A 22,957-nucleotide genomic window follows, 5' to 3' on the forward strand; every position below is an offset into this window, starting at 1 on the left:
GGTTTGGCTCAGTGGATACAGCATCAGCCTGCAAGCTGAAAGGGTTCTATTCGATGAAGGGCACATGCCCGGGTTGCTGGCTCAATCCCCAGTAGGGGGTGTGCAGGAGGAGGAAGCTGATCAATAAGTCTCTCTCATCATTGATGTTTCTATCCCTCTCTCCCCCTCCTCTTTCCTCTTTGAAAGCAATAAAAATATATTTTAAAAATTAGCACTGCCTGTTAGAGAGTTTTCTACAATTTGAGTCACAACATGTAGTTTGAAAGTTTGACTTAATTAATATTAGTTCTCCTTGGGATACTTTATAATATAAGGGCTTTTTGGTTTGATGCTATAAAAAATACTTCAAAAAAGTTCATGCCTCTCAACTAGATGATTGCACTAAATAAATTATAGCATTATTGCTATAAAATAAACCTATACTTTGTCACTTTTAAGCTTGGGTATTAAAAATGTTTCTTCAATAGGAAACAAGATAACTTATACATTTGAGTTGCTCAGCAAATACAAACCAAATAATAGTTGCCAATTTCAGTAGAAAATTAACGATATCCTACAAAATGTCCAAATTTGACCTACTTAGGAGCAGCCCCTGTAAAAAGCTAAACCTAAATAAAGAACATTACAAAATGTGGATTGATTGGTCATTTAGTCGACTAAACTTTTATAATGAGAATTAACAAAGGATGGGAGAATTAGAAAATAACAGAGCAGTATTTTATATTTGTCTGATTCCTTACTCAGATTGGCATTTGGTACTTTCCCCCCCTCAAATCAATTCATGGCTTTTATTGCATCTTTAAAATATTACAAACAAGTCTGAGGAATCATCTGCCATCTTGCTGAACAACTTAGATCTTATTGGTTAGCCTGCTGAACTAACTGTTCCTTTTTTTAGAAACATAGATAGCATCCAAAATTTTTCTTGTTTTTAACTGTTTTGGCTGATTGAATCAAAGCAGCTAAATTTGATACAAGTTCAATGTCATTTCTTTCAGGAATTAACTCATCTTTCTGGGCTTGAGATATTGAACAAGCCATGCCTGACTGACCTCATCCGAACCCTGCAGATATATTGTTCGCCCGGGAAATTTCTGACTTCAACAAAGGAACCATTCTCCGGAATAAGGACGCTGATGAGGAAGTGAGCTCACACAGACCTCATCTTGAGGGAAGCCCAATGTAACACACTTTGATCACGTTGTGTACATGACTGCAGAGTGCGAACAGTCTCTTTCTATTTCCCCACCATTTGTCAGCCAGAGCCTCTTTTTCTTTCCAAGGAGATTGAGTTCTACATTAATGTGATTGAAGTCCCTCTGCAGGTGCCTAGGGCTTCACAATAACTGTGCGTCTGTTGACATTTTCTAGAATGTCTGTCTGATTGCTGAGAACAGTCTTCACCCTCGAAGTACGTGTGGCAAAAAGAGGGCATTTGGTACTCTTGGAAATTCTGCTCTGTCAGTCTGGTGTAAGGACCAAGATCCTAAGGTCACACTTTTGCACTCTCCTACCAGAAACATCAATTCACGTCTTCCTAGCCCAGAAGAATAAATATTTCAGGCGATCGGTTAGTTCCCAAGCGCCATTCAAGTCACAAGTTGCCTGCCTCATAAAATTGACTGAGGGAGCCCTCACTGGCTTGGCTCAGTGAATAGAGCATCAGCCTGCAGACTGAAGGGTCCCGGGTACGAATCTGGTCAAGGGCACATGCCTGGGCTGTTGGCTCGATCCTCAGGTGTGGGGCGTGCAGGAGACAGCTGATTAATGATCTCTCTCATCATTGATGTTCTTATCTCTCCCTTTCACTTCTCTGAAATTAATAAAAATATATTTCAAAAAATAAAAATAAGTAAATAAATATGGTACTATCCTAACAACCTATGCATCCTTGGGTCAATCCATATCTCCCAATAAATACACAGGGACTGCCTGCCAACACTGGCCTTAAAGAAAGCTCCACAGGATGTGTTGTGCATTTTGTTTGTTAGTCTTTGAAGGAAGACAGAGGCCTTTGCACATCAAAGGAGTTAAAAAAAAAAAAAAAAAGAACAGAACCATGGTAACATTGACTAAGCGGTCTTCTCTAAAATGTGCTGGAAAACACTGCATGATGTTCTATTATTAGGTTACCATAATCATGAACCTTTTTTATTTTCTGTCTAAATGAGAAACCCATTTCCGTCACAATATTGACTTATGTTGATGACACGAAGGTAACTGGGCCATGAGGAGTACAGCATTTTTCTAACATTGGGTGCAGTACAGGCAATGCTTTAAATATTTTAGCATCTGAGTATCTGTTTTACAATACATTTCTAAAGAAAAAGAACTGGGTATAACATTTCTTTTATCACATAAACCATGCTAATATAAACTTCTGTCTCCCTCCTCATAATATTTGGATTGTTTCATTGTTCTACCTCCTATTTTTCCAAACATGCTCAGTCCAATGGAAAAACTACATATCATCTCCCTGTTCTATCTGCCTTCAGAAATGCCTTCTCTGCAGCAATCTTATTGTCAGCAGAAAAGCCACATATAATAGGAAAACCACTGAGGCAAACTCCACAAAATGCAAATTGGCCATAAAAATGACAGGAGCTAGCCTAAGGTTTCCCTCCAGATAATGTGGAAAGGGCTTGTTAAGATAATTAAATTTGCAAATCTGCAGCCAGAAACCCTTAATCACAGAGAAATATTTTGGTAATTTTAAATGTTCCCAGAGTTCTCATAAGTTTCCTTCTAATGGATTCCATGATTGTTTACTGCATTTATGAAAAGTTTTGATAGCTTCATATTTGCAGTGCTAATTAATTTATTTTATGATCTGTTCAAAACAGTGAGATTTAAACAGATAAATGGGTAAGTAGGCCACTTGAGAAAGAAAGGAAGAGTACAAATAGCATAGAAAGGGAAAAAAAGATTTAACAAAATTTTAAAATGCAAATTAAAATACAATGTGATAGCACTTGTCAGTTGCTCAATCACAGATAATTGTAAGGTAATTCTCAGCACAGACATGGGTGAAATGAAAGATGCTTTAACACCCTAATTCAGTGTCACCTGGCAAAAACCTTTCTTGAGGGCAATTTGGCAGTACTTACAAAAAGTTTTAAAATTGTATACCTTTTGACCTATTCATTTCATTTCTAAGAATGTATCCTAATGCTATTTTTTCCTCCCAAAATTTAAAATAATCTCTTCTATTTTCTTTCAATGGCAGTCATACAAAATTCTTCTCTTAAAACAATATTAAGTGTTATACTTTTAAAAATATAATATTCCAACAGTGAAGATTTAAACTATAAATCACGTTTTTTGAGGACAAAGAGCATATCTTTGGAGAGCCTACATTATGAAATTACTAGCAAAACCCTATTACAAAAAAGCAATTATTTCACAATGTTCACAATTTTTAAAATGTAGCTATTTTCCAAGACCCAGAACTGAAATACCTTCTTCCTTAAGAATTCTTCCCCATTTTATGGAGCTAAAACCTGATTTAACAAAAACATTTAGGCCAAAGAACTAAACAAATCCAAGTGTTACTTAATAAATCTACACTGAATGGCCAGATTATGATCTCTGAACACATAATAATAATAATCTAGCCACTCAGTGTGTAGTATGTGTATACACACACACACACACACACACACACACACTCACACACACACATACAGTAGAGGCCTGTTGCATGAAATCGTGCATGGGTGGGGTCTGAGCAGCCTGGCCAGGGAGAGGGGACATGGGCGGTTGGCTGGCCTGCCTGCTGGTTGAACTCCTGGTCGAGGGGACAATTTGCATATTAGCCTTTTATTATATAGGATATACCCTGAGTGGCCAGATTATTATGCGTTCAGAGATCATAATAATCTGGCCACTCTGTGTATATATTGTGTATTTTCTATAAGATTTTAAATGGCACTAATTCATACACTGTTAGTACATAACACTTAGATTGCTCTCAATACAGCTGTAAAAAACCCAACATACTTGTTCTACTCCCAAATGTTTTTCCAATTATCTATACACAAATAGATTTAATGAATTTTATCTATACGTTCTATTTCCCAAAGAAGCTTTTCTACCTCTAGTGATCAGATAGGTCCATAGTATTAATTATTTTCATCTTAACTAATTTACAGGAAACAGAGAGAGAGATTTGTATCATGAAGTCCAGTCTCTAAGACAACCCTATAAGAAAAATAGGGTGATCTTCATAAATAATTTGCAAGGAAAAATCCTGCGTGGATTTAGAGAGACTTAAGGAACATATCAAAAACTGTAACATGAAACTTATTGAAATCCTGAGTTGAACACACTTTAAAAAAAGGGTAAATTTGAAAACTGATGAGATGTTCAGTATGTTTAAAGAAATAATATAAAAATTATTATAGGTCTGAGTGGATCTTGAAGCACGTTTGTGAGGTGTCTTTCAATTTTGAATTTTTGACGCTCATCTTTATAATCAACAAAGTCTACTTGGCATAATCCCTATTATCTGATATCATAGGCTAAACTTGGAATAGAACCTGTGAATATGATAAGGTATCATTCCCCTGGTTTTGTTATTATACAGTCTAAGGGAGATTACCTGGGTTGGCCTGATCCAAGCCGAAGCCCCAGCTGATTGCAGAGAAGAAATTCAAAGAAGTGTGTTCCAGCTAGTCTGGAAGAAAGCAAACGTCCATGCAGGAACTGCCAGTGTGGACCACATGGCATAGAATGTGGGTGGCCTCTAGGAGCTACTAGTAAAAGCAGTCCCCCGCCAACATTCAGTCTTAATGCCGCAAGGAAATAAATTCTGCCAACATCAGCCCTGCGCCCAGATGAAAACTGCAGCCTTGGCTGAGGCTTGAGTTTTAGCCTGGTGAGACCCTGAGAAGAGAACCTAGCCAAGCATGCCCAGACTTTTGACCTGGTGAAATTTTAAGCCACTACATTTGTGGCAATTCATTACTCAACAATAAAATTAATATGACTGGATAAGCATCTTATACCCGAATAGAACCACAGTACCTCAAAGCCTACCTACCACCTCTTCATACAAGTTTATGATCCACTGGCATCAAATGAGTCCATAAACATCCAGCAATTTAATTTTTTATGCAGTGTTTCTCAAAGGATCATGAATCCAAATCTGAAAAAGCTCGAGCTACATTATACCTTATAAGTGAGATATTTCTTTTCTAACACACTTAGTTAGCTTTACAGGCAAGATTACATACTTGAGTGCTTTTTACAGTGTAAAGGCTCATACAGCAGGAAAATCCTGCAAAACATCAAATGGAACAAGTTTGTATCACCTAAACCTTAGCCCATCATCACAGCAGCTATAAAATAGTGCAATGCTTTCTATCCTTTAATACCTACCCTAGCTCACAATTAAGAGGAATAAGAAAATTATAAGCCAGATTCTACTACAAAAATTTCTTTATAAAGTTCCCATGTCTAAAGTGGTCCATAAATTTGAAAGAATTATCACAACCATTATTATATCCATGATATACAACTATTCATTTAGAGGAAAAAAAATTGAGATATACATGAGGTAAAGAAATGAAAAAGTAAGTCATAGATATTATCCCTAAGATCTAAAATTATGTTGTTAAAGTTTAACTTAGTCTGACTCCTTTTTTTAAATAACAGCTTTATTGAGACATAATTCACATACCATAAAATTCATTCTTTTAAAATGTAGAGTTTAGTGGGTCTTAATATAGTAGTCCAACCCCCTTCCCTTATTTTCAGTTTTGCTTTTTGTGGTTTCAGTTATTGGCAGTCAACCATGGTCTGAAAATTTCCCCAACCACTGACATCATCTGCTCCTGACATTCAACCATCAGCATGGCTCAGATGATCCAGGATTACCCAAATCAGATGATCCTCCTTCTGACAGATCCTCAGAAAGTGGCTACATCGCAAGGCGTAATCGTTCACCTTACTACATTCTATCACTAGGCATTTTATCATCTTCTATCATCACATGGTGAATACAGTACAATAAGATATATTGAGAGAGAGCCTACATTCACATAACTTTTATTACAGTATATTTTTATAGTTATTCTATTTTATTATTGTTGTTAATTTCTTGCTGTGCCAAATTTATAAGTTAAACATTATCATAAGTATGCATGTATAGGAAAAAACATTGTATATTTAGGGTTTGGTACTATCTATGGTTCCAGACATCCTCTAAGGGACTTGAAACATATCCCCTGTGGATAAGGGGGGGGGGGGGGGGGGGGGGGGATGCGCAAATGTATATCCACACATCATGTAACCATTACCACAAATTTTAGAACATCTTCATTTCCCTATTGCCAGGAACCAATTCCAGCATGTCATAATTACAAGAGTTTCACCAAAAGATTAATGAAGCTTGGGGGCTCAACAAGGGCTGAGCCACATATGTAATCATCTGTTGGAATGCATCTCCCCCAAACCAAACAGCTCAGGGCATCTCAATCTACATGTTATTGCCTCCTGTTGGTCAAACACCTGAAAGACTATAGGCTATTCCAGAATCTGACAATGCTTCTATAAACCCTACCCTTTGAAGTGTATTATCACCACCTTGCCTTAGGACAATTTGTGTTAATATAAAGCACTGGGTCCTGAGTCAAGGAGAAGTCTTTAGCTCTTTTAGCTGAAGCTCCTCTGACCCCCAATGCATTTCAAAACTATCTTTCATCCTTGGACTCCTTATTGAATTTATGGGTCAGTTCCTTTCTCCAGATTGCTGAAAACCCTTCATAATGCTAGGATGAGAACCCCGGCATTACCCTATGAAGAAACCCTGTGTTCTGTCTTTATTTTACTTTATTTTATTTATTTATTTATTTTTAATATATTTTATTGATTTTTTACAAAGAGGAAAGGAGAGAGATAGAGAGCTAGAAACATCGATGAGAGAGAAACACCGACCAGCTGCCTCTTGCACACCCCCTACCGGGGATGTGCCCGCAACCAAGGTACATGCCCCTGACCGGAATCGAACCCGGGACCTTTCAGTCCGCAGACCGACGCTCTACCACTGAGCCAAACCGGTTTCGGCCTGTCTTTATTTTAATCTGTCATTCTTTCTTTATGCCGTGCCATGCTAACACATCTTTCTCTAGCCCTAGAAAACACTGGCCATCTGAGACTCAAAATAAGCATTTATGAAAGGAAAAAAACAGAGGGTAAAAGATTTGATCTACTATATAACAAATATTGGAAAAACTGTGATTTGGGATTGTAGAGTATTGCTTCCTATTATTAATGCTGTGACCATCCCTTTGAAAAACGCAAACATGATCCAAATAAGCAAAACATGAAACTACTTGCCAGTGAAAGCAATGAATCTTTCATTGGGGAGACTCTTCAATGCAATTTGTTTGTTTCAGAAGCTAAAGACAGAGGATGATCTGAGCTTTATTTAAGTAAAACAAGAGTTCTATATTCCAAAGAAAAAAGTCTGGGATTTTAAAACAGCATTCCGAAATGTTTACACTTAACATTTAAACATTTTTTAACATGCTAAAATGAATGAATCGTGTTTTAAAAGGTTGCTCTATGAGATAGTTCATAAAATGCCAGTATAATATTTTCCCCTAAAACTTAGTCCCTTGCCTCTGCTATGCTTGATAGAAATCTGGATCTGAAATTCTAAGCAAAATCTGAGTGAAAAGAGCCATTTTATTCATTTTCCACCTTTGGTAGTTATAACTCTGGGGCTCTGTAGTCCTCCAAGGTGGCACATGGCATAGGCTAAAGGACACTTACAGAAGCAAATCTACCTCATGTTTATGAAACCAGAGAGAGAAGTCTGGTCGGAACTTCCGTGAGTTAAACTTAGCTTTGAAATGTTTAGGTCCTAGAATAGAAACTGATACTAAACTACTCTCCCATCTACTACTTTACCTCAAGGGCACTCTAGGTGTTGGCCTTTTGTGATAGGATGTTTTCTGCTTCTTTATCTTTTAAACAATAGGTTAATATGCAAATTGAATTCTCTCATAGAAGTATCTTGAAAAGTAGATAACTTCGACAAGTTTTTCAGTAAAGACTGCCAAAAAGTAACATAACTTCAAGATTATTAGAAGTATTCGGTTCCATGTATCAGAAAATACACACTACACCACATGTAAAGAGTAAAAGAGTAATCCTTTTCACAAATTCAAAATTCTAGAAAAGTAAAAAAGCAAAAACCCACAAAAAAGTACCCCACAGATTCAAGCCAAAAAGGATGCAAAATTTTTAAAAACAAAAAATTTAACCAGCCAGCCTAGCATACATTCCAAATGCGAGATCATTTGCACTTCCCACTACTACCCTGTTTCCCCGAAAATAAGACAGTGTCTTATATTACTTTTTTCTCCCAAAGTTGCGCTAGGTCTTATTTTCAGGGGATGACTTACCTTTCCATGCGCTAGGTCTTATTTTCGGAGGATGTCTTATTTTTGGGGAAACATGGTAGTTTTCAGTCCTAGTTAAGTATCAGAATTACCTGGGGAGCTTGAAGCCCAAACCCTAGATCTCACTGAATCAAAACCCTTAGGCATCTCTTTCTAAAATCCGCCAAAATTCTGATGTACATTTGAGATGCGGAACCAACACACAGCCTTCGGGAAGAGGCAAGGATCCCTTCTGAAGTCCCACCTTTGCCTCTAATAAGGCACTCTGGTTTACCTTTTAACTGAAACTGTGCTTCCCCAAGCGTTATCTTTGCATTAGTCGCTCAAGAACTGAGATTGGGTTGGTTAATTGAAACTTCACAACATTCTCCCTTTGTACACTAAAAATCTTATCAACAGTTTTTCTGGGAGCAAGACAAGTTTGAGTGTTGCCAAAGCCCAAGTTTTAAAGAGATTCTTGTTTAAGGGTGAGAAAAAAATGGAATGTCACTCTATTAATCCTTTTCAGAGTTCTTCCCACGCTGCTGACTTAAGGCTCTTTTTTCTTTTTTTTAAGCATTTGGCCTTTGGCAATAATGACAGAGATGACCTTTTCCTTATCTGAAGCTTCATCTTCCTTACCCACAGATAACATTACTGATCCACCAACAGGACCGTGGGCTTCAAAGTTGTTTACCTACTAGCTCTGGTGGGTTTGCCCTGACCCAGCATCAGTGTCTCACAGTCCCCTGTTGTGACCAAGGACATGTCCTTAAAATGTGGCTGGCCTCCCAGGCAGTGGTCATGGAAGAATGGAGAAGTGACCCCGAAGGGCCTAATCCACTGACCTTTACTTTGCTCTAACCAACTGCCCAAATAAATAAAAACAGCAGGGTAGCTCGGTTTCCCAGATGAATTCCAATTTATCTCTAAATATCCAAGCTTGGTCCAATGTTTAAAGTTCTCAGACCATTCCAAGTCTGTCAACTGGTTCTCACTGAGGTTGATTTTGCCCCCATGGGACATTGGGCAATGTCTAAAGACATTTTTGGTTGTTATAATTGGGGAAAAGTTGCTATTGGCATCTAGTGGGTAGGGGCCAAAGATGCTGCTAAAGATCTTACAATGCACAACACAGCCCCACACAACAAAGAATTATCCAGTCTAAAATGCCAATAGTGCTGGGGTTGAGAGATCCTGGATTGGGTCATTTGCCAACCTACTGATGGATAAATGTTTGAAGACATTCTCATCACAATTTAATGCAGTTTAAAATAGGGATCACAAACTCAAATGCCTTCAAGGGCTAACTAGCTAAAGAAATATCACATAAATAAAGTGGCTGTGTATGAGCCACTGGGGTGGGGTGAGGTCTGCGACAAACTAGCGTGAAAAGGCTCACTAAAATCATTCCATTAAGAATAACACTGTGTTGGCCAAACAAAACATGACAGCTGGCTACATCCATCCTGGGTACCACTGATGGTCAAACTGTGGTTTAAAGAGAATTATCAATTTAAACAGAACTAGATGATCACTCAAAGACACTGTCTAGCCTCAACACATGGACCTTTCTGAGAGTTAGCACTCGAGGAGATAACTAGAAGCTCTTCAATTAAGGAAAACAGACAGTAGATCCATTCTTGAGGGTTCAGCTCCGGCCAAGAACAGGGTCTCAGGTACATTGTGCTAAGAGCAGAGGCGAACTGATCTCCATCCTAGGGAAACCCAGTGGGTAGTACGCCAATGTTACACAATGCCACATAAGTGAGGTCATTTTAAGATGGTACCTTTCTCATAAAATTTTCGAATTTTCATCATGTTCCACAGATGAAGAAAGAGGCCCAGGATGTTTAAAATTGCCAATATTGCCCTGGCAGGTTTGGCATAGTGTATAAAAGTTGGCTCAGTGGAGACAGTGTTGGCCTGTGGACTGAAGGGTCCCAGATTTGATTCCGGTTAAAGAACATGCCCTGGTTGCAGGCTTGGTCCCTGATAGGGGGCGTGCAGGAGGCAGCTAATCAAGGATCCTCTCTCATCATTGCTGTTTCTATCTCAGTCTCCCCTCCCCTCTGAAATCAATAATAATATTTAAAAAATAATAAAAGTGCCGAGTACCCAAATCTGAATCTAAAATCAACTGGTTTCTTTTTCCTCTGTGGAACTGCAAAGCAGCAACCAAAGGTGAAGGGATTTCATCCAAGGTGTCAAGCATTTCTAACTAAAAACAATCTACCAACACAAATAAATTATATGTTAAATTTAATCCCACTTAGCAACCTCCTCTTCCTTCATCAGAAAAGTCATTAACACATTTGCCTCAAGTCAGTGTTTTATATCTCTTTCCATGTAACAGAAAAATTCAAAGCCCATTAAATATCCCCAGCCCTCCTTTCAGATCAGGCGGTAGGAGGAAAGCCAAGTCAGCAGGAACTCAAGAAGGAAGCGCCATCTGAATATCCCCACGTGTATGCATGCTTCTGCTGGAGGAATTCCTGGCTTGAAGAGACAGTATAAACAAAGGCAATCCAGAGGGAAACAAATGATAAGATACTAAGTGAAACCCTGTAACTCCCTCTGTCCTCCCTTCCACGTACTTCCTCTAACTTGTTCCATCAGAAAAACAATCTGAGCGCTGGAGAATTAAAATGTAAACCTTCTCCTCTCTGCTGCCACAAACTACCCATCCTAAGTAAGGAGGTTCAGGGGAAAGATGTGTTTCTAGGTAACGTCAGAGACCGTGGCTCCCCTTATATGGAAACTGGCAGCCTGGGGACAGCGGCTCCCTCTGCCCACAGGGAGACTGAGAGAGCTGACTGGCAGCAGTTCCACGGTCCTCCACACTCAAATTACAATCCAAGGAGTGGAGTAGGAAAAGGTGGAGTATGGAAGAAAGGAAGCCTCAGTCATAACCTCAAAAGAAACTGGGTCAAACAAAAAAGAACATATTTTTAAATAAATCTCTTAGCAGAGATTGTCGTAGGCAAGGCAGTTTCTTGCCACAGTTCCTGGAACTTCTGTAGTTGGAAGTGTCACCTACTCACAGAACATCAAGCCCCAAGTGGGTCATAGAGGTTTTCCAGTGCAATCCAATCTCTATTCCTAATGTTTAAAACACAAAAATATGACAGGCTATTCATTTAACTTTCTGAAAACAGGAAGCAATCTCAGCCATCAGCTTCAATTCCAGCACAATTCATTCCACACTCTGACTTTAACTTGAATTACCATTGAGTGCTGAGCAACTGGAGGTAGGGAAGGTGTGGGGGGGGGGGGGGGGGGGGGGATGGTGGAGAGGGGTGGGCACACCTCTAATGCGATCACAATTGCCACACACAAACAGAATAAGAAACAAACAAATGTTATTATTGCTTCTTTGGCCATCATCATTTAAATCAAATAACAACTACTGTTACAGGGTAACTGTATTAGTAAATGCACTTAAGCAAAATCCTAAATAATTTACCTTGGATAGCACCATAGGACATTTTCTGTATACACAATTTCACCAACTATCAAGAATAAAATAGTGCAAAAAAGGTCCTTCAAATGGTTAAATTTGTTCATTTTCTTTAACTTTTTACAACAAGTTCTGTAATAAGTTGTCAGGATTTAGGAGGGGGCCAAGTCTAACCTTGTCACAGAACTGCAGGTCCTAAATTAAGTCGTGTTTAGCCATGTCACTACTTGGTTTTACCAAATCTCTATGAAACATACAAATTTATGCCTAGACACATATGAACAACCTGACTCACTCGGTGAATGATGGTGACCACCATCCCTCCCTCCTCTAAGGTGCATGTCTGCAGAAGCTTTATGAAAGAAGAGGGAAGCCCAGAAATGGCACCGAAACAACTAATGCCTTCCGTCACACCCCCAAGGAAGGGAAAAGCAAGGCTTATGGGACTTTGACAGCTTTAGGAAATGTCCCCTAGTCCTGACCCAGTCGTGATACCTGTCAGAGCATAGAGTTCCTTGGCACACTGCCAGCAAAACCTTGCCTCTAACTCATGGGGTCTGAAAAAATTAAGACCCCTACACACATCAGTTGAGTTTATAACATGGCACCATCTTTTGCCCCTCTTGGTAATGGCTATGCACTGATATATCCATATACTATCAACTCTCTTCTGTAGCCAAGAGCATGATGAGTTAAAAAAAAAAAAAAAAAAAAAAAAAAAAAAAAAGTTGACTAGGATTACAGGTGCAGTTTGTGGCTCCAAAACAAGTCAAACTAACCCATGCCCTTGACCTGGTTTGTACGTCACTAACAAACTGAGCTTAGCCAGCAAGCCAGAATGTTAGAAGCCATCTCAAAAACAAAAGATGGACATCTGTATTGCCCACACAATTGCCAATGCTCAGATGTGGGCTATCTACTTTGGAAGTCTAAATTCAGAAAGTCTATCAGATGGGCAACATTTGCCAAACTCACAGATTTTTTTTTTTTTTTTTAGAAATGAAAAGGACAAAAACCCATTTAATAGGTTACCCTAATTGTGTACCTAGGAGAAACACAAGTAACCTTCAACTCTAATTCTGGTGCAATATATAGAACAGAATGAGCTCAGGTTGTTACTAAAGGTGAATGACATACTTAGAAAGTGTAACAAGATGAATGAAAAAATAAAAAGTTTCTGAAATTAATGTCTGATGAATGAATATTATGTTTGAGTAGCCTAATGACTAATAGATGTTTTGTTTTTATTGTCCTTCCCTTGCAATATGCTTGCTGTTAGGGCATAATTTTCCTATTATTTCCCTGAATGACACAGTTCATGTTTTAGTAAATTGTCTTCACTAATTGTCAAAGTGGCACAATATTCAGTTTTAAGCCAAAAGGAAAAGATCTATTGTAAGTCAGGAAATCGCACCAACTACACTGGAACTTGAACTTGCTTCCCTAGTTTTCCACACTAAATTCACAATAGTGACTGTGAATTAAAAGAATTGCAATTGTATATTTGGCACCAAGTCTATTCCACTGTAAAAATAAATAAAAGTCTTCTAAGGTGGAAAAAAAACAGTTTAATATCTAAGAATACCAATATTGGGTTACAGGTTTGACTACTGCTAGAGTTTTCATTATTTTCTTTTCAAAAAAGCTTTTACAATGTACATTAAAAGACAACAGGGAAGAGGGAAGCTAAGAAGTTATAGAAGTCTTAACTCTCCAGGCAGGCTCTGTGGGCCTGTTCTGGATAAGGGATTCAGATAAGGAATTCAACCTACAGAGAGGTTATCTCAGTTAATAAAGAGGGACTAGACTGGGAAGGCTCCAAATAGATTTGGAATATAAGAGCATTTCCTTTTAAAAATAATTTGCCTATCATTCACATAGCAAACAGAAGGGAGTTCAAAAGTTTTATCACTCAAATAAACAAATGCACCATTTTTAATTTTATGCAACATTTCCAGAGAAATCAGACTATAAGATACCGTTAAGTGTAGAAGCATTTTTACCCTCAATCAACCCAGCGTTTATTGACCTAGCACTACCAGTATGTTAGACTTAAGAGATGTAAAGGATGTTGTGGTTCCCCCAACTGAATGGAGAGAAAAGAATATAAAATGTAGGGAAACTAAAAGCAAGGTAAGAGTGTAGGATGTAAAGAACTAGACTGCCTGGTCTAGTTCTGGGTCCCTAACCTGATCTGCTACTTATGCCAGTTGTGTGACCTGAGCTATAGGCAAATTCCTTAACTTCTTCATGCCTCAGTTGCCTCACCTGCAAAACGGTGATAATAGTAACTACTTCACAGAGCAGTTGTGAGGAACCAATGCTTAAGCTCATGTCAAGTATTAGGAAGAGCTCGGCCCAAGGTAAGCACCTCATATACCTGGACTATTAGTTACACATTAGCTGTAAATGTTGTGTGGTCAAGCTACGGGCTCTGAGAAGAAAGGAGCAGAGGCGGGTGGTGAAAGCTGAAGGACAGTCAGGGAAGGCTTCCTGGAAGCTGTGGCTCCCCAGCTAGATCTCAAAGCACAGGAAGAATTTAGACTCTTAGAAGGGTGCATGTTCCAGGTGAGGGAAGCCATTACTACAGAGGAAAAACCAGGCGTGCTTATCAGCAAGGAAAACAAGCTCATCAGAGTTGCTGAGGATGAATTTGGTAACAGTTTAATGGGGGGAAGGGAGTTCTGTATGCTTGTTGCTGTGCTCCTAGGATTTCCCACTTAAATTGTTTTTAGACATGTATACTATGCAAACTCTATGTTCCAGGAACAGAGAACAGTGGAAAGGATGCCAGAAAATAAAAAGGTAAACACTTTTTTTTCTGCAGAAATAGTCTGCTAGAGTGGAATGTAGGTCACCAAAATCAACTTGTATCTCGTCATCTGTTTCTCTTTCAGTGGGGGTACTAAGTGGAGACAAAGATAATCTTCAATTCTAATCTCTACCAGCAGCTCTGGGCCACTCTGAACACAATCCACATAAAAAGGCAGTACACTACTTAGCCAGTTAGCTCAGTGATTAGAGCATCGCACACATTGAAGGGCTGAAGATTCAATTCAGGTCAAGGACATGTTACCTGGGTTGCAGGCTCCATCCCCAGCACCAGTTGGGGGAGTTCAGAAGGCAACCAATCAATGTGCCTCTTTCACATCATGATTCTGTCTCTCCCCCTACCTTCCATTCTCTCTTAAGAAAAAATAAAAATTAACGGAAAAAATATCCTGGGGTGAGGATCAAAAAAAAAAAACAAAAAAAAAACAACAACAACAAAAGACAGTGCACTTGCTAAATGATTGTAACTTCAAGAAAAGGGTAAAAGAGGCCAAATATATTGTGACGGAAGATGATTTGACTTCGGGTTGACAATGCAATATACAGATTATGTATCATAGAAATGTACACTTGATACCTATATGACCCCATTGACCAGTGTCACCTCAATAAATTTAAATAGACAAACTAATTAATTGAGAAATATCCTCAACCCTGGCCTATCCCACCTAACATACAGAAGCTGCCCTCCTTACCTATTTCTTTTTTCTTTGCATGCAATAAACATTAATATTTCAAGAAAAACTATTTCAAGTATAATAATGTTACATGCAATAATCCAGTCTCTATTCAGTCTCCACTTTCGGTCCTCGGGGGTCAGGGATTCCTCCTGCGAGTTTTTTGTTGATTATTCAGAAAACTTTCCTCATGTCTTTCTTTTCATCAATATTATGTCCTATATGGCAAAACACCAGGCATAATCACATTCATTTTCTGAAGCCATCCTTATCTATTTCTTAAATGTTACTTGTGCTATCAGTTCCCTCTAAATTGAGTTCTTGGGGAAACCACTAAGAACTGATGCTATGAGTGTTTTAAATATGTATTCATTTAGAAGATCTCCTTCAATATCAAGTTTGAAATTGTAATGTTTAAATAAGTGACACACCCCTTATTTTAAGAAAAATCGCAAACAAAATAGAATTTTCGTTTTGCCTGGTGCCCCCTCTGGAGATTAAACAAGGTGGCTAACATGACTTGACAAATCTTTGTTTCCTGCAATATACAGGGTACACTTTAACTCTTAGAAATGCCCAGAGCATAATATGAAGCTAGGAGGGCCCCACGGAAGTTACAAGCTCTTGTGATTATCTCCCGATCAAGCACCTAAGGTTCTCAGTGGTACCTTTTTTGTTGGAAAAGCTTGTTTCCCCTGAGCCAATAGCTGTAACTGTTTAAGGGATTTCACAGAACTCAAGATTCTCAAGCCAAAGCCACTCTTTATACCATCCCCCAAATATTTACAAAATAAAACACTCTCGATCTTAAGTACATTTTGTTGGTAAACACTTCATTTGTTCTGACGACTATACTACTAACAACAAAAGCAGTCTTTTAAACAAAGTAGCTCAAATAAAACCGCACACAGATACAACACACACATTCTGAACACCCAGAGCGTGTCCACAAAGCAGGAAAGCCAGGATTCAAATTCCTTGGCACCTACTCACTGAGCTCCTGTGAGCACCTCCCAGGGACATGACCCACCACACCCTCTTCACTATCACACCTCCTCACTAATTTATACTTTTGAAAACCCACACAACCTGACTTACCAGATGGAAACAGAATGTTACAAATATTGGACAAATGGCTCCCACCCTATTCCTCTATCAGGTCAGCCAGCTGATCCTGTTTATAGAACAACTCCATCCCTGAGGAGAGCGCTATTGTCTAGCTTTTCTACCCAAATGGAGCCCCGGGAGCCATTGATGGCCTAGCAAAGGCCTCTAGTTATCTTGGTCGCTCTCCCTGTTCTCCTGTCATATACCTCCTGAGAAAGTTATCTGGGCCAGGGATAATACAATGGAGAGAAATCTAGAAATGTCTGGTCTGGGGTAATAAGAATTGTATTAAGAATTATAGGGGACCCTGGCCAGGTAGCTCAGTTGGTTAGAGCATCATCCCAATACACCAAGATTTCAGGATCAATGCCCAGTCAGGGCACATACAAGAAGCAACCAATGAATGCATAACTAAGTGGAACAACAAAATCAATGTTCCTCTCTCTAAAAATCAGTAAGTTAAAAAAAAAAAAAAAAAAAAAAATTGGGGGGTGGGGGGAGGGGACCTCTGTGGGTGAATGTATTCCAAAAGCAAATAATCGCAAAATATGTATATTTCAAACACATGAAAGTCACATGCTACACAGGAATTATGGCTTATGCCGAGATGCAACTGCTTGACAGAAACAGTTGATGACAGAACTTATCAATGGTAAGGATACAGATATTGGATCTCTACTCAACTACTTAATATTGATTCTGCAAATATTCATTAAGTACCTATGTGGACAAGCACTGATTGAAATGCTGGAGAGACAGGAATAGGCAAGACACAGACCCTGCTCTTAGAAGAATGAGGAAAATACCCATACCTTGGAATTGGTGTCAGAATTATAGAGGCAGAAAGTAAACAGATAATTAAATTTTTGTTTCAGTCAATGATAATCTAGGGCAGAAATAAAGAGTAAGTGATAACTGATCCTATTTCCCCATGAGAAAGGATCTACATACTTAAAATGAGTTGATGAATGTCAATCACCTAGCACATAGCATTCCCAAGCATTCACCTGCACACAAATACACATGCATAGACTCTCACAGATACACACTCTCCACCCCCTCCCCCTTAACAGCAATAACTGGGATAATACACGTTGGTATAAAATGAAAGCAGAAGAGAAACAAAATATTTGTGTAATCAATTACACTTAATGAAATCAAGTTGCAAATAACTGCATTCAAAGAAGGCAAAACCTAAACAATTAATTCGAACCTAGAAGAACATATAGAAGTCAAGATACTTAACAGTATTAGAAATAATATAAATAGTGCCCTAGCAGGTTTGGCTCTCCAGGGTTTGATTCTGGTCAAGGGCATGCACCTTGGTTGCAGGCTCCTCCCTGACCCAATCCCTGGTTGGGGCTTGTGCAGGAGGCAATCAATCATTGTTTCTCTCACATCAGTGTTTCTCTCTGTCTTTCCCTCTCTCTCCCCCTCTCCCTAAAAATATAAATGGAAAAATATATCCTTGTGTGAGAATTAACAAAAAATAAATTAAATAATATAAATAGTAAAATAGCTGCCTTGCACACTTTGAAGGCTTGCCATGTATAGCCAGGTTATTTTGCCATCCAAGTAGAGCTTATTAGATAGCGATATTAACCCAAATGCCAGAGTAGTATAACCTTGGTTTAAACATTCATCCCCATATTTCTTTAAGAAAAATAAAAGGCAATGACCAAGTCCTTAGATCACAGGATTTTATACCTAGAATCAACTTTAAGAAACCTTCTGTGCCCTTCTCTCCACATCACTCATGACTGAGGTCCCCAGAGGTAAAGGGTTAACCCCAGAGTGGGTAGCCAGTAATGACAGAGCCAGGTAGGGCCCAGGGCAGGCTTCCTAGATCCCAGTCCAGCATGCTTCACTCTCAAGTGCCCGCATCCTCTAGGCAGGCTTTTAGATTTTATCAGAACCACAAGGGATGGCAGTGACTTCCAGAATTCCGTTTCACTTAACACTTGTCCATAAAAACTTCCAGTGAGTTGCATCTAGGTCATCCTGAGGACCTCTATGGGTGACCAGAGAGCTCCCACATTGGGAAAGCTACCTCCAACGCTGCCATTCACGGTGCCAGGAAAAAGAAGTAGCTGGCCTGAAAGGGAGGGGGAGATCTTTCCAATGAAATTTTCAGAATTTGCCTCAGGAAAAAGAGGCTCCAAACAATTATTTCCGGGGAGGGAAGTGGAGAGGAGAGGTGTGGGCAATCTGAGAGGGAAAGTGGCTAAGAGCTGTGTCCAAGATATTTACACGAAAATGGAGAGAGAGCCCAGGGCTGTGAAAGCGGGTGAAGAGGAGAGAGCAGCTGGGCCCAGGGCGAGCATTTGACCACACTCACTGGCCACTCCCTCCCAGCTGCCCGCAGAGCCACATCGAATTGAAACAGCAGTGAGAGCAGTTAGGATTCCGACAGCAGGAGTCGCCATGGCAACGGGATTCATCTTGCAGACAAACTCCGCTTCAATTCGCTAGGTCCTTCTGGAGCCTCAAGAAACTACCAGCTTCACGATACTACCACGGTCACGGGTGGCATTTGCTCTTGATGTTCACCTGGGAGTGATTGGGGGGGGGGGGGGGCAAAGGGGGGACCAAAGGGGGCGGGGTTGGGGAGAGTGGGACGCGGGTATCTAATCCTGGGCCCGGAACACCCAACCTCAAGCCTGTGAGCCGCTTGAGAACAGAGCCATTAGCAGGGTTGGATCAAGGAGTGAGGAGAGGGAAGAATAAGGGTGCCAGCAGGAACCGCCAAGGAAATCCAGGGGATGTTATAGGGTTCTCGGGCCTCGCGCGCACGTCTCCAATCAGAAGGCCAGCGGATCACCAGGAGCAGCATTTTCGGCACCAGTTGCCGAAAAGCCGATTACCGAGCCCTCCTCCCCCACAGAGAGCCTTCTCATTAGATTATTCGACATCCCCCCCCCCAATGCTTTGCCACCTCCCACCCAGGGCTCCGGGCAGACGCTTCACCCCAGTCCAGGTGCTCTTTGTTGAGGGAGCAGTCGGTGCAGGGGAGGGGGGACCACGATGCTCCCTCCCGGAGGACCGGGGGGCGGGAGCGCTCCGCGGCGGCGCCGGGAGCCCAGTCCGCAGGCGGCAGGCAGGCAGGCAGCCTCCCCTCGCCGCCGGCCGCCAACACCCCTCGCTCCGTCCGCAGCGCGGGGTTCCCCTCCTCTCTTTGGAAACCTTGATAGCTTTCGACTTTGCCTGAATTACACAGCCATCCATCCCTTTCACAGAAGCGGAGGTGCCAGGGGTGGCGGCGGGGGCTCCGCTCGGAGTCCCTCCGTCCCCTGTCGCCACCTCCCACTCCACCTCAGGATTCTCCCTCCGAGATCCTCCCGGCCGGCCGACAGCTCCCGAACAGCAAACAGCGGCAGTGCCCGCGGCCAAGGCCACGACCCCCGGCACCCCAGCCCCCCGGTGGCTGCAGGGAGAAGACGGCTCTGTACCTGGTACCCCGCCGGCTCTCTAGGCATCCGAGCGCCTCGGAGAGAAAGGAGGGAGGGACCCTCATCTTCGGGGGCGCCTTCCTCTGGGCTCGCCTCCCTTTGCGCCGTGCTTGCAGCCATTTTTTCCAAATCCAGCTTGGCAGCCGGGAGCTATCTAGGTCCCGTTCCCACCCAGACCCAACCTGAAGGACGGGTTTAATATTTACCTACGGGTCCCGGGAGCTCGGGGGAGGCAGCCGGAGGGTGCGCCGCGAAAGCCAGCGCCCGACCCGATGAAGGGCGCCCACCCCCACGCCACCGCGCGGTGCCACTCAATGAATGGACGCGGCGGGCGAGGCGGCACAGTCTCCCGCTTACCTGAGCAGCCCCTGCATGCTGGAAAGGCGGCTCTGCGCTCCGGGTACAATGGGATCCGGTTAAACAGTTTCCTTCACAGCCGCTCGTAGGTTACCAACTCGCAGGTGACATCACTCCCTCCTCCGCTGATAGGATCCGGTGTGGCGCCCACTGCGCATAGACTTCCCTTTCGGCCCCGTGAGCTCCTGGGAGTTGTAGTCCACATCTCCCAAGAAGTACCTAGGTATAGCTATGCTCCTTGGGGTTAGCGGAACTACACTTCCCGACGCACACCTCGGCCTCTCTGTCTCCGCCCCCCTGGTTCCGCCCCCAGAGGGCCCCGCCTCCTCCCCGCCCTCCAGCCCTGCAGTGGTAGCGGTGGTCCTGCAGAAGCTAAATTGTGGACAGCGCGGGCGGGGGGCATCCCGCGGTCGTGCTCTTTGACTTGACCTCCACCGGGCCGGTGGGAGCTCCGAGGGCCCCCAAATGCACTATCGGCCAGGCAGCTCTGACCAACCCTGCCCAGCTGGAAACAGAAGATTAAGTCTTTCACTGCCTTTTCTTCGTGTAGCCACTAATTAATAGAACGCACGGGTTTCTGGGTTAAATGCAGCCCCTGAATTCCCCCACGTCCCCGAGGATAAGGCGAAGCCCACCCCGAAGGAGAGAGGGGAAAAAATCCCCGCGTGCTCCCATTTGGTACAATTTATCTTTCTGTCTTCTCTTTCCTTCTCCCATTTAACGGAGTTCGCGGGGAACAGCTCAGTTGGCTGAGCTGACAGAATAACGGAGGTTGTCACTAATAAAAATGCAGTGTAATCGACAAGACAGTCGCCGCAACCCTCCCCGGGGGAGCCTGCTGCTGCTGCTGCTGCTGCCGCCGCTGCTGCTGCTGCAGAGATAACGCTATCGCGCAGCCATGCTTTTGTTCTTCCCTGCAGCAGACTTCCCGCTCTGATGGCTTTCAACTCCCAGGAAGACATCTTTTTCTAAAAGTTTTAATAAATGACATATAAGCGTACACACTTTTAAATCATTAACCCTGTAGCCCCATTTTCCATACTTTTAGCTTCAAATATTTGTAAATGATCTAAAGCAAACAACATGCTCTTCAAGAATTGCCCTGATCTTAATATACCTACATGTGAAAGGTGTGTATCAGAATTCTGAACCTTCAGGGAGATATTATTTTTAATATGTAAAATATTTCCGTGGCATTTTTCATTCAATGAATGCCAAATATGAGTGTGTGTGTGTGTATATATATATATATATATATATATATATATATATATCATTGAGACCAATCGCAAGGTGTCTTTTTAAATGGAAAAACAAACACCCCAATGCATCTACTTATTTCAGTTGTAAAAATACAACATTACAACCACATTTGATGTTGAAATCACATAGATGGATCAGCTTACACCCCATTTCCACTAGCAAAATCTCTAGAATACTGTATGTCTTGTGAAGTTCACAATTACTATTTTAAACAACTCTCCACCTAATTTTGGTGGAAATCACTTATCTCATTTCATTGTGCAACAATAACTTGGGTTCAAGAGAAAAATATTTATGAAACTAGTTGTGGATCTCAGAGGAGAGGAAAATGCTTTGTTCTGCCGAGAGAGGTGTTTTAGTGCTGAGTTCTGGTTTTCTTTTAACAAGCCTATTGCTTATGTACCAGACACATTTTTCTCCACTGAAGGAAGATAACTTTGAATATTGCTCTCCTGTTCTGAACTATTCTGTCCATTCCAAATATTGTCTTAAATGGAACCCAGACAATACAAATGTTCCACTGGCCATCAGATCAAGAGTACAATCAGTGATATTCTAGCTAATGGGTAGGCTCAGTAGGCTTAATGTATTGCAGTTCGTTGTGGAAAAATATTCAGAAAGAAACTTGACCTGGGGTGATTCTAAAAGCTCTCCCAGTTTTATAACTGTGTAAAACTTTTAGATGGAAATATAATCAGTGAGCCTGGAATTGACTTATATCGGATGTAGAGAGTTTCCATAAGGCAGGGTTTATCCTTATAGATAAAAGAATATTAACAAAGTACACTGAGGGGTAACTTTATAGAACAAAATCACCTTACAGCAAGTTATCTTGAGGTTTCAGCAGTGAATGAGAGAATGGAGTCTGCCTCGGAAAAAATAATCTACTCTTTATAGCAATTAATGTTATAGGAGTAAGCTGTGTGTTACATATATAAAGGTAACTGTGAACAATGGAGGATAAGCACAGGGATGGGGGGCTGTGTGTGTGAGCTCTACTTCCTATGAAATAGATATAACTATAGGTAATAAATAATGAAAGCAAGACGTTGTGTTTGGAAGGATTTTGCTATACTGTAAGTGTAATGGATTTAAACTGATCCCTGCATACTGTTTCACCAGTAACCAGGGGAAATAAAGATGGATCTTCTGCATCAAAAATGCAGTCTGAGGACCTGAGGCCAGAAGCTTAACTCCTATGGAGATAGAAGGGATCTTTCTCTTCTCTCACCTCTCTCCAGCCCCCGCTGGGTTGCTTAGTGGTTGAGCATCAACCTATGAACCAAGAGGTCATGGTTCGATTCCTGGTCAGGACACATGCAGCTGATCAGTGATTCTTTCTCATTATTGATGTTTCTATCTGTCTCTTCCTCTTCCTTCCTCTCTGAAATCAATAAAAATGTATTTTAAAAATACCCACTCTAT

General features: G+C 41.2%; 1 protein-coding gene and 1 pseudogene across 4 annotated transcripts in view; both read right to left on the minus strand.

The window, feature by feature from the left end:
* The window catches only part of DAAM1 (dishevelled associated activator of morphogenesis 1), a 168,452-nt gene extending 148,041 nt beyond the window's left edge, over positions 1-20,411 (minus strand). For 2 of the 3 annotated variants that reach the window (XM_084894787.1, XM_084894785.1), the window contains exon 1: positions 20,270-20,396. The gene's annotated coding sequence lies outside the window, so the exon portion shown is untranslated. Of the gene's footprint in view, positions 1-20,269 lie in introns of all 3 variants that reach the window. The other variant, XM_084894786.1, reaches the window with a different exon arrangement.
* LOC311620269 (large ribosomal subunit protein uL6-like) lies at positions 879-18,889 on the minus strand (annotated as a pseudogene). Its single transcript has 2 exons — positions 18,714-18,889; positions 879-1,405 (listed from the first exon to the last, which is right to left on the minus strand). The product of its transcript is annotated as a large ribosomal subunit protein uL6-like (transcript).
* Positions 20,412-22,957: the final 2,546 nt, after the last annotated feature.

Source organism: Pipistrellus hanaki (assembly GCF_964339955.1).
Source record: "Pipistrellus hanaki genome assembly, chromosome: 1".
Lineage (NCBI taxonomy): Eukaryota > Metazoa > Chordata > Mammalia > Chiroptera > Vespertilionidae > Pipistrellus > Pipistrellus hanaki.